This window comes from Protopterus annectens, chromosome 5.part1 (assembly GCF_019279795.1).
Source record: "Protopterus annectens isolate FY-2018-M chromosome 5.part1, PAN1.0, whole genome shotgun sequence".
NCBI classification, from domain to species: Eukaryota; Metazoa; Chordata; order Ceratodontiformes; family Protopteridae; genus Protopterus; species Protopterus annectens.
The window spans coordinates 423,379,536-423,392,738 of NC_056736.1; the positions used below are offsets into that span (position 1 = coordinate 423,379,536).

The 13,203-nt window shown below is 39.5% G+C and overlaps 1 pseudogene; it reads left to right on the top strand.

The window, feature by feature from the left end:
* The first annotated feature begins 229 nt into the window (after positions 1-229).
* Positions 230-791, top strand: LOC122803180 (annotated as a pseudogene).
* The last annotated feature ends 12,412 nt before the right edge of the window (positions 792-13,203 follow it).

Sequence of the window (13,203 nt, forward strand, 5' to 3'; positions counted from 1 at the left end):
AGTTAATTGGCATAAACATCAACTAATAAGGTGCTTGAAATATGACCGTGATGTAATTTCTGTGCTTCTATTTTTTTAAGGTTGTTGCACAAATGAACATGATATCACAGTAGTTTATGGAATAACAGGCAATCCCTTTAATTGGAATTTATGGTTCGGTGCTTCTAAGTAGTCAGCTGATCGCGAGTGTGATAACTGGCTTGTTGTGGTGACTTTGGGTTGAACAATTATGAGTTCTCAGAGGGGTAATGTTTCCCATACTCATTCTCAGAAGCACCAGAATACAACGGTGTTTAAAAATGACAAATACGATGCAACTAACACTCTAAAGAAACTGAATATTAAAGTGCATGATGGAGTTTGTCAATGATGTAAGGGCATATTGGAATGGAAAATTAAATTTAATCAGTATAAGCTGCTTACAAAGCCTAAGAAATGTGTGAAATGCTTTCAGAAGACTGTGAAAGAGGCGTATCATGTCTTGTGCAAACCCTGTGCCCTTAAATTAGGATTGTGTGCAAAATGTGGTAAGAGTGAGCAAATTACTTCTTTGAATGAAAGAGCATCTTGCTGAAGGCAGAAGTGATGTAGGTAACACTAACAAAAGAAGTAGGAAAGATGGTGATCAATATGACTCTGACAGTGACTCATGCTTCTACAGTGATGAGGATGAAGATGATAAAAGCAAGGATTCTGAATGTGAAGTGAAAGAAAGTAAAGTCCATTACTCACAGAAATCAAATACACCTTCACCGTGCAACATGTCAGCTCAAAGACCATCAAAATCTTGAGAGAGACATGCCATACCAGCAGAAAAGAACAATGTGCAAGAACTAGCAGATGGTGCTGCTGTAACATTTCAGTCTGACACACACCTGTGTAAAGTGTAGCCCATTTCAAATAAGTAAAAAAGACCGGCATTATGGTTATATTAGCAAAATATTTTCCAGTTGAGAGAGAATTTTTTTTTAAACTGTGCAAAAGAATATGTTACAGGACTTAATCTATGAGGAAAAATAATCAAGCAATAAGTAAGCAAAGCGCCACAGGGGCAGTATTCATGCAAGCACATTTTATGGGATTGGGATTGGCAAATATAGGTGTGTGTGTGTGTGTGTGTGTGTGTGTGTGTGTGTGTGTGTGTGTGTGTGTGTGTGTGTGTGTTTATATAAACATAGTCCTGCCTTTCTAATTTACATTGTCCAATAAAAAAATACTAGGTTTTCCTCAGAGAATGTGTCTTTTTTTTCCTTTAATGGCTTTCTCTGTTTGCATCTTTTTTAAGAATGTCACTCTTTTTTTTGAAAATCTTAAGAGCATCAGTACTGGCTTATTCTGTTCTGGTAGTATTTACTTTTACAGAAGTTACAGAGATTTGGCTACAGAAATGCCTAAAGCATTTAATTCACCTTCTTTATCCAGGTTTTGTATATCAGTCAGTCACTTGTTTTATTTGTGTTACTTGGTGAAAATAGATTAATACTATGTTTCATATCTGTCTAGGTGCTACACAGTAATGAGAATTTAAAAAATATAATATGGTTTTGCAACATAAATGTGATAAATACAGCAGATGTATTAGTTTAACTCATGCTAATATCCATGCACAAAGAACTCATCCATGCCAATGTTACTTCTATATCATTCTCAGATTATTTAAACCTCTGTATCAATTTAACCTTGTACTACTGTTCTCAACCACTAAACATGTAAATATGCTTTACATCCTTCTCCAAGCTGCTGTTTAACGTTTGTTTAATTTTTGCTCTTTTGTATGTAAAATTTTTTTAGTTTGTTTCTCTTTCCACTATGTATTGTACTTCATATTATGGAGCTTGTACTATGTATTATTGGAGCTTTTCTCCCCGGGCCTCCACTGAAAATGGGCTCTTTGAGCCCAGTGGACTTTCCCAGTCATCAAACTGGAAATAAATAAATATTTTCTGAATTTGGACTCTCACCACATCAAGGGTAGATGACAACAACAGAATAATGTTTTACATGCAATTGTACCAAATCTAGTGTGTCAAGAAGACACACAGGTGAAGTGGGAACTATGTATGTGTTGTTATTTTTCTGTGGGACAAATACCCATTTTCTATGTATTTTCTACTTTCCGAGAGAGAGGAATGTTGAGGAAGGGGCTTAGTAATGTGAGCCAGGCTGGTAGGTTCAGTGAGGAAGCAGGCACAGACATACAGGACAAGCAAGATAAACAGACAGGGATAGCAATGGACACAAAAGGTTGGAGGACTCCATGACTGTGGATAGGAAGGTGACATTGGAGGTGCATCCATGTCAAGCCTGACAGCAGTGAGAATCAAGTCCTCATTTGCACAACTGTCATCATTGTCTCCTGACTCAGTTTACTATGTCAGTGCTCAACATGCTATTGTCTTGGCAATATGTCAAAGCACCTTTTCTACAAGGTCAATGCATTGAGACCCCTTTCCATGATACCCTCCACCAGCCCTGTCAGCTCTTGCTGGTTGACAAAATCACCACCTCCACTACTTCTACTTCTGGAAGGTAACAGTTCACCAGTAGCCAGGGCAGACCTACTTGACGCAGATGGAGCAGATAGGGCAGGGGCTGTGGAGGCAGCACTGACAGGTTTGGACCCTGAAGTGCTGGTATTGGTGCTAGCCAAGCTGCAGTGGTCAGTCTACTTCTCTGTGCTGCAAGTCAGTTTTGGTAAGCAGAAATGTATGACAACAGAATATTTTTAAGTCATATAAAATACCCCCTCCAAAAAAAAGGATAGAGAATGGGTGGAATGAGTTAAAAAGAGACAGAATTAGATACATGGCATGTCAGATCCAAAAAATACACATTTATGATTATCCAGTCTACACACTTTTGCCGCATCCAGGTATGATGGGAAGGTCTTACTCTGTTGTACCCTTAATCAGTTGGACTGCTATGATGTCATAAATATAACTATTTCAGTATTGCCATATTGCATATGATTACAATAGATACTAGGGTTACAGTAAGACCTGGTGCATATGTACCTGTGCCTTTATCAGATGATTTAACCTCTCTAGGTGCACCTCCCTGCTCACTGCAATGTCTTCAGTAGCATTGAGACATAAAGGTATTATGAATAGCAGTCTTGGCTGTCTACTGCAGTCTATATAATTTAATGCTGATGGGTCAGTGTACCTACACAACCGGGGCTGACATCTTTCCATCAGCTAAGGACATCCTTCTTGTGCCATTTCAGGTCACTATAATGATGATGAGAATTACACTTGAGACAGCTAATCTGTTCCAAGCCTCAGTCTTATGCTGAGACCCAGTATAGTCCTTCTGCGGCTGCCTATGACTGCAGCACTTCATGAGGGGTGCCATAAAAGTCCTGGACTCCTGAACACCCCACCTCTGTGCTCTAAATTCTGCACCATCATCTCCATCAGCAGCTGTGCCTCTAGAGGTCAAGCAACAGCTCTATGTCTGAGCTGATGCCAAATCCAGGCTTCACATTAACACCTAGTGCACAAACACATAGAACCATGCCAATGACATTTGCATGGTGGAACTCAGACAGAGCCATCGGCAAAGAAAGACGAAGGTATGCCAACGACATTTGCATGGTGGAACTCAGACAGAGCCATCGGCAAAGAAAGACGAAGGTATGCCAATGACATTTGCATGGTGGAACTCAGACATAGCCATCGGCAAAGAAAGACGAAGGTATGCCAACGACATTTGCATGGTGGAACTCAGACAGAGCCATCGGCAAAGAAAGACGAAGGTATGCCAACGACATTTGCATGGTGGAACTCAGACAGAGCCATCGGCAAAGAAAGACGAAGGTATGCCAACGACATTTGCATGGTGGAACTCAGACAGAGCCATCGGCAAAGAAAGACGAAGGTATGCCAACGACATTTGCATGGTGGAACTCAGACAGAGCCATCGGCAAAGAAAGACGAAGGTATGCCAGCGACATTTGCATGGTGGAACTCAGACAGAGCCATCGGCAAAGAAAGACAAAGGTATGCCAACAACATTTGCATGGTGGAACTCAGACAGAGCCATCGGCAAAGAAAGACGAAGGTATGCCAACGACATTTGCATGGTGGAACTCAGACAGAGCCATCGGCAAAGAAAGACGAAGGTATGCCAATGACATTTGCATGGTGGAACTCAGACAGAGCCATTGGCAAAGAAAGACGAAGGTATGCCAATGACATTTGCATGGTGGAACTCAGACAGAGCCATTGGCAAAGAAAGACGAAGGTATTTCAGAAAAGAATAATGATGCTGTGAAACATGGCGTGAGACGTCCATGTGTCATGTGCAACCTGTTCACACCTTTCAGATGGACAGCACTGACAGCAGGCTTAATGGCTTGGCTTCTTATCCTTGTTTATTGAAGATTAAATAGGATGACTTGGCACATAACTTTCTGGAATTGCACACTGTAAAAAATGAGTTGCACAATGTAGGAATCAAATGTAAGGAAGAAATAAGGCATACATTTCAAGGAAGGGGATTATTTGTCAGGGCTAAAGGAGAACTACTTTTCAACCAGGCTTCAGGCTCCTGGCAAAGGCTGTTGCCTCCACAATAGTGCCTTTTTTTAGTCAAAACTAACAACATGAAAGTTTCATCAAAACATAAATTAAAGGTCATGCTGCTAAATGCTAGGAGTCTAAGCATGAAACTGCACTCACTGCAAGCATTCTTAACCCTGGAAGATGCAGACATTTGTGCAGTCACAGAAACCTGGTTAAAGCTGCAAAGGGCACCAAGTTACTCATGCTATCATATATTCAGACCCCAAACTATGAGGAGCAAAGCAAAAGGAGGTGGAGTTGCAATATATATAAAAGACATACACACCTCCAGGCTGGTCAAACAGCATGATGCCCAGGAAACACTCCAGGTGCAGTGAACAATTGACAAGACCCCTATTCAAATCATAACTAGCCATAGGCCTCCAACTTTGACTCAAGATGCCCACTCCACCTATCTGGACCTCTTCAAATCTATCATGATTCAACCCTTTACCCTGATCCTGGGCGACTTTAACTATCCAACCATAAATTGGAAGAAATACTCATGCCAAAATAAAAATCTCTACAGTGTCATCATCCCTGACAAGATCCAACCACAAAGTGATCACTTTCAAAGTCACCATCTCCCCTGCACCCCCCCCCCCGGTTAGGGTCAAACAAGAGAACTTCTACAAAGCTGATTACAACCTCCTGACAGAAGGTATAAATGGCTTCACAGCCCCCTCCCCCTCCATAGGAACTGACACACATGTCCAAACCTACACCAAAGTACTATATGAGCATTTATATAGCTGCATGGAATCAGGAATACCAGACAGAATGAAATCCTCCTCCTCAAGGAAGAGTAAACGTGCCTGGTGGACATCTACAATAAATAAACTCTATAATAAAAAGAAAAAAATTGCTGTCCAGAACCAAGAAGGAGCAGGTACCTAACTGGAAGCACTCTTTCCTTAGCCTGAACAAGCAAATAAGAGCATTAGTGAAATCCTTCAAAGCAAACTTTGAGTCGAAACTGACCACATCTACTAAGGGCAATCATAAGGCATTCCTCACATATGTCTGCATCTGAAGTGAAATACCCAGATCTGCTCAGAACTGGTGGTCAAGGGCCTAGTCAAGGCCTTCAATACTATTCCCCACTCAGGTATAATATATAAATTCTCTCAACTAGGCATCAGTCTATATATTACCAGATGGGTAGCAAACTGACTCACTGATAGAACCCACCTAGTCAAAATTGGGGAAGCCACCTCAATTATTTCCTATCTCAGAGACTTCCCATACTCTGGAACAAACTACCTATCTATATCAAACAAAGCTCATTAGCACTCTTCAAGAAAAATCTTGATGATTGGATGGGAGATAGGAAATTCACCCGGAGATCACTTCTTTGGCTATGCTTGACAGGGGCACAGGAAAATAATTTTCTTGGGTGGCAAAAGCCAGGGTACCATTTGACTAGGCTTATATAGGCCCTAGGGTCAATAGCCTAGTACTTACCTATGAACCTATGAACCTATTACTGCCCTCTCAAAGGCATAAAATATAGCCTCTATGGGACCCGATAACACCTCAGGCTGCATCCTACATGAACTCAGGCAGGAACTTGCAGCACCATTAGGCACCCTATTCAACCAAAGCCTGAATACCAGCTTCATCCCAGCCAAGTGGAGGACAGCCACTGTCATCCCTTTGCACAAAGGTGGAGTGTCCACTGATTCAGGAAATTATAGACCCATCAGCCTAACTAGCCTGACCTGCAAGGCCATGGAGCAGATTATCATGGACCTCATTAACAAGGAGTTTGGCAACCTCCAGACACTCGATCCCACACAGTTTGGTTTTGTCAAGGGGAGATCATGCCTGTTAAATTCGGTGGACTTCTTTGAGACAGTCATCAAGGCCATGGACAAGGGAAAGACGGTGCACACCGCCTACCTTGACCTAGTCAAGGCCTTCAATACTATTCCCCACTCAGGTATAATAGATAAACTCTCTCAACTAGGCATCAATCCATATATTACCAGATGGGTAGCAAACTGACTCAGTGATAGAACCCACCTAATCAAAATAGGGGAAGCCACCTCAAGCAGTAGACCCGTAATGAGCGGTGTACCCCAGGATCAGTCTTAGGGCCACTGCTGTTTGGGATATACTTTTCTGAGGTGCAGGCCAAAACCAGTAGGCTATGGCTGACCAAGTTTGCAGATGACTGAAAGCTGGGTGCTGTCATCAATTCCCCTTGTGATGTGAGGGTCTCACCCAAACAAATGACTGATGCCAGAAGCATGGGCTCAGACTGAATTCCAAACTATACATCATCCCCATCTCATCCTGGGACAAGGTGGTCATAACATCCCTGTTCTTCCCTTATAAGGCCCATTACTGAGTACAACACCCCTTTTGGCATGTACCTCACAAAGCACATACAGCAGCTGGAGAGACCACAGAGGTTCCTTACCAAGAGAATCCAGGGCCTCAAACATCTACCCACATCTACTAAAGACAATCATAAGGCCTTCCTCACAGATGTCCACAATCTCAAGGGAAGTAGCCAGATATGGTCAGAAATGGCGATCAAGATAGAGCCGAGCTGCTAGAAGACAGGTCCAGTGAAAACAGGTTCAGTAGATAGGCTGAAGGCCCTCTCCTTGTAGTCAGCCAAGCTGCTAGAAGACAGGTTCAGTGAAAACAGGTTCAGTAGATAGGCTAAAGGCCCTCTCCTTGTAGTCAGCCTTCACAGACTCCTCAGAGGTAACCTCTGTCTGGCATACAAAGCAATCTCAGACCCCGACTTGATAGGACTGCTACATATCCACAAGTCAAACTCTACTCGAGTAACCCACACATGCAACCTTAACCTTGTCTGTGATATTAATAGGACTTGCTGGCAGGACAGACATGTCCCAGATGCCTCCCCTTCTGTGGAATAGACACCCTTTCCATGTTAAGCAGAGTACCTCATCAACCCTTTTTAAGTGCAACCTGGATAACTGGATGTGGAAAAGAAAATACACCCGTGGGATTCCACCAGTGTCCCTGCTGGACAGTGGCATAGGGTGCTGACTTGTTGGAACATGGGCTATGCTTGTAAGGGCCTTAGGGCCAATATCCTAGTAACTTCCTATGACCCTATGATCCTATGAACCATGTTCATTAAAGATAAACAGCATTTAGTATGAATGGAGATATACTTCAGATAAGCCTGAAGATATACTGCATGTGTATGACTTTGAGAAGTCCATTGAAATGCATTCCCATGAAAGAGGCAGTATTAGTGTTTGTAAATGTTTGTCAGATGGATAGACTTTCCTGAGCTGAATAATACAGGGTGGGGTATGATACATACTTCAGAATACATACTGTCCTTAATACAGACTTGGGTTATATGGGGAGTGAAGATTTAACTTAAGTATTCTGTCCACCAGAGATATGCAAGTACATTTTTCATTAACTCCTGCTTAAACAAGTTCACACACTTTCAATTGTGTTTCATGACTATATCACTAATGAGATATGCTACCTAGAAAAATGCATTTATGAAAGTATTAATGACACATTTCTTGCAATCAGCTTGATTATGATAACCATTTGTATGCAGTGTTACCTTTCTAATCAAAGTGTTGTCAGAAATTGCGATTTGACACTCACTGTAAAAATAAGTAGATCTGAACCCTGGATCACCTGTGTTCTAACATCAGTGCACTTACACCTTATACCACAGAGGCAGTTACACAGCAGGTGATGTTCTCCACTCAGTACTGACAGGAGTGCTGACGTCCATGCATTGCCAGTAAGCCTGTTTGAGCTACAGAAGGCTGTCTAAATAACATTTTTATTTTTTTCCCTAAGCAGGTAACCTTGATTGCATGCCACTCATTAGCAAGCAAATTTAGAAGGCAAGAAACAGAAAAAAAACATTTAAAGTTCTGATGAAAGTAGTTCATACACCTTCAGCAATATTTTCCCTTTCCCTTCACACAGTATGGATTTGAACTTTAGAGCATTTCTGTTATGGGTCCAAAGTCACTGTATTTACAGCTTGTGCCAGAGAAACAGGTATGCAACACTGCTATGAAACACTGTCAGTCCAAAGTGAGCTTTGCCAAAACACTCACAAATGAGGAACACAATTAAAAAAATGTCAGGGAATAATAACAAAAATGTAGATCTGTGACGTTTCCTAGATCTGTGTGTATCACAATTCAATCATACGCTCGGGAAATATAACATTAACTCTGTCAGACAGCACACTATCTGCATTGGAACTCTCAATTCAGTGTCTTAACAACACACACTCAGTTGTGTTTCTTATCTCTCTGTCCCACCAACGCAGGCTTAGAGAAGTAATCAGAAAGTGTACATCCCATCTAGATGTGACTTAGAAGGCCATCAAATCACAGATCCAGTAGTTGAAAGATCAGAAAATTATCCTTTCTCGTTTGCTTGAACATGTCTAAATGAATGTGATATTGACAAATAATTAAGCTAGTAATAGCCCACTACATATTGATGTAAGCTTGCCAACACTGCCACCTATTTCTTCTCTTTATTTTCTGAGCATCTTCCCCTCCTCTCAGTTTAACTACAGAAATGCAATGTCATGGACAAGTATTTACATCTTTATTTCAGTGTATAATACAGCTAATCAGCATTTCAGTAAGATTTTTAAGCAGAGGATGGACAGTGTACTATTTGTACAACAATATCAATATTGTTAAGGTTGTACTCATAGCTTTCAAGGTGCTTCCAGTTTTATTTTAAGTCTACTCTGCATGATACACACAATAAAGGGACAGAAGAGTCTGTTAAGTATTGCTTATTGTTGTAGTCAGAGTAATCATTAACACTTGCAATCCATTACCAGCTAATAATGTCCATTGGTCCTCCCTGCAGTCCTAGGGCATGTGCATGCAATTGTGTAGCTACTTATACCATGTTTACATTCCCTACACCAAGTGTTTTTTTGTCTTCAGAAATGCTAATGATTTCATACCTCATTTGCTCTTCACAGTACTCACAGGGCTAAAGCTACACTATATAAAGGTAATGGTATAGCTAGGGAAATGGAAGGAGAGGAGACTGATTGGATAGATACAGACCATTATGGCTAGTTACTTGGAGGAGATTGTTCTACAAATGAATGCACAATTTCATAAGGTATGTTTGTCCTCTTCACAAACTACTTATACTGTCATATTTGGAATGTATTTCAATATGCAGTAGAAAAAAGAATTTTGACATGCATGCAATTTTTTAAACAAATTTTTATTAATTTAAAAGAAAGACTGTACACATGTTTTAAAGATAAACAGAACAAAAACATAACTATTTACAGATGTCTGCAACAAAATCAAACATAGAAAACTAAATTATTAAAACGCATCAGTTAAAATCACTTAATTTTGGGCCAAATCTAAACTGGTGAGTAATATATAAAGTTCTAATTTTGGCAGTTGACAATTCTTTTTTTACAGACATTGCTTGCTAAATTAATGATTTCAGTGAAAAGAAAGAGTCATTTTACATTCCCAATTCTTTGTGACTATTTTTCTTGCTATGACTAAAATGGACCAAAGGAGAGGCCCCTGCACCCCAGGAATGGAATCCAGAACTGGAGCATTAAATAAGTCCAACGAGTTAGAAATGAAATAATTATCTTTCCACAAAGCTTGGTCACAATTTCTAAATTCAACCCAAAAAGGAGTTACTATTTTATAATTCAATATCCTACAAAACCAACCTGCAATAGAGACTTCATTACACCTCCAATAATTAATTTTCCCACAGTTATATATTAAAGCCACTTTATGTGGAGTTAAAACATGTTCTGTGAAGAAACTACTACTTTCCTAGACCTATCTAAAGCATTTGACATGGTCCCACACAAACAACGTATCTCTGTCCTCAATAACCTATCCTTCTCACAATCAGTCACCAACTGGTTTCAGAGTTACCTGTCTGACCGCCAACAATCCGTTGTATGGCAGAATGACATATCTCCCCAACTACCTGTCTCCATAGGGGTTCCCCAAGGATCCATCCTTGGACCCCTACTTTTCTCTGTTTATACCAATAATCTAGCCTCTGCCGCCAAACATGGCACACTCATCCAATACGCAGATGACTCAACCATCATCTGCTCAGCCCAGTCCCTACCCAAACTGCAAAAAGTCACACAGGAAGCCTTTTCCTCTGTTGAAACATGGTTATCCGATGCCCAATTAATACTCAACCCAAACAAAACTAAACTACTCATCTTCCAACCCACCAAACATACTCAAAACAACTCTCACTTTAACATCATAGCAAAAGACAACACCACTATATACCCAACTGAACACACCAAATTGCTAGGAGTGGAAATAGACAATAAACTAAAATTTGACATTTACATATCCATGACCATAAAAAAAGTCCACAAAAACTAGGAGCATTATATAGAAATAAACAATTTCTCACCAAAGCAGCAAAGATTTCAATAGCAAATTCCCACCTTATCTCCACCCTACTTTATGCCTCTCCAGTATATACCAACCTAAGGCAATGTGATCTAAACAAGCTAGAGACCTGCTACAACAAAATCGCCAAATTCGCCACAGGGGCATCCTACCGTAGTCACCACTGTCTCTCACTTGCTGAACTGGGGTGGCTTGAACTCCCACACCTCCTTCAGTGGTATCAACTCTCACTTGCCCACAAACTAATAAACCATCCACTAAATGTCCCATCCCTCCAGAATCTACTCCAACCCTATCGCACCACCAGACCACTAAGATCCAGCAAGAAAAATCACTTGCAGATCACTAAAGCCAATAACTTTGCTGGTGAAGCACTATTCTCTTGCGCCATAGCCAAATTATGGAACTCGCTGCCACCCACAATTACCACCATACCATCATGCACCAACTTCAAAACTTTATTAAAAGCGCACCTAAAAACATGCTGGCTATGCCCTTGCAACTCCCACTCTAACATCATCCACCCCATCCAACTACTACCTTTCTTTCATCTCCACTAACTACCTTGATGATAGCAAGCTCAGATGCTCATAAGCCTAGTACTTATTATACAGCAGGAACTTCTCATTGTTACATTTGTTAATGCCTGTTATGTACTTCACAGATAAAGATTCTAGTTGTCTACTGATGTACTATGTTCTTCATCTGTAAATATGTTGTAAGTAATTTCTATGTTAAATTGTTAATCGCTATGTAATCCAATGTAACTACTGTCTGTTTATTTTATTGTGGAGCTTTTCTCCCCGGGCCTCCGCTGAAAATGGACCCAAGTCCAGTCGGACACGCCCGGTCAACAAATTTAAATAAATAAATAAAATAAATAAAATAAATAAATAAATAACTCTCCACGTCTACGTTTTCCAATAAAGAGAAGAATTAGCTGTTCCTGCAGATTTAAGGATTAAGAGTTTAACTTCATCAGGAAAGGCCTTCTCATTAATCTTAGTCGAGTAATTCCAAAATAACTAATATATGGAACCAAACCCTTCTCTTATTATTTTATAAATTATTGATATTTATGATTTATTCTTATTTGAGTTACTATTGATTCTGGAAAAAAAAAACCTAAAGTATCTTTGGAATATAAAACCAGAATAAAAACTGAGTGACAACAAACATGTCTATGTAAAATAAACCAAAGAAGTTTTTATTATACCTTAGTAGTGCTTTCACATCGACCTCAATGCTTCATCAGACTTTAAAAATACACAGATTAACACTCACTATTTAAAATCCAAAGAACAAATCAGAGACTGATTCCAATTATGACATCATAACAAGCTATGCAATCAGCTATAGAAGCTCTAACAGCCAATTAGACAATACACTATCTACCAATGTATAGTAAAAAAATAAAACAAACTTTTAAAAGAAATGATCATTTCTAGTAAGCTTAAATAAATGTCAAAAATACTTATCTACTAATCACCTAGTTCTAACAGTATATATGTGCTTGGTCATGGTAAGATATGTAAGTCCAAAGCCATTAAATATAGTTCCATGAGGCTCAAAGAAGACCAATAGATTGCCAGGATTGCATAATAAAATGACTGAATGAATATTTAATGTCTTATGTATGCTTGTTTAATTTTAAAAAAAGAAACTCCAGTATAACACTTGACATCACAGTAAACATATAAGCAGGAATGCTATTATAATCACAATTTTTGAAAGAAGACTACAAAATGGGTAACAGGAAGAGTAAAACTGAGAAGATTGAACAAGAATGGATCATGGACTGAATGACATTGTTTCCATCAAACCTTTTTTGAAATCTAGACCATTGCCTCACTAATATATGTATATATATATATATATATATATATATATATATATATATATATATATATATATATATATATATATATATATATATATATATATATATATATATATATATATATATATATTCCCATTGATTGGTTATTTGACTCCAGTTAAAGGGAATGATAGGCCGCAGCATCCTTCTTCCACACAGATTTCTTTGATTGGTTATATGCACATAGAGGTTGGTTTTTAAGCACCTTCAGGCTTGTTTACACTCTTGACACTTTCAGAATTTTGGGATCCCTTCCCCTGCACTGGCCTTATTCTGTAAGTTTATAACTCAATGTGCACATTTATTTGGATGTTTTTATCAGGTAAGGCAGTTT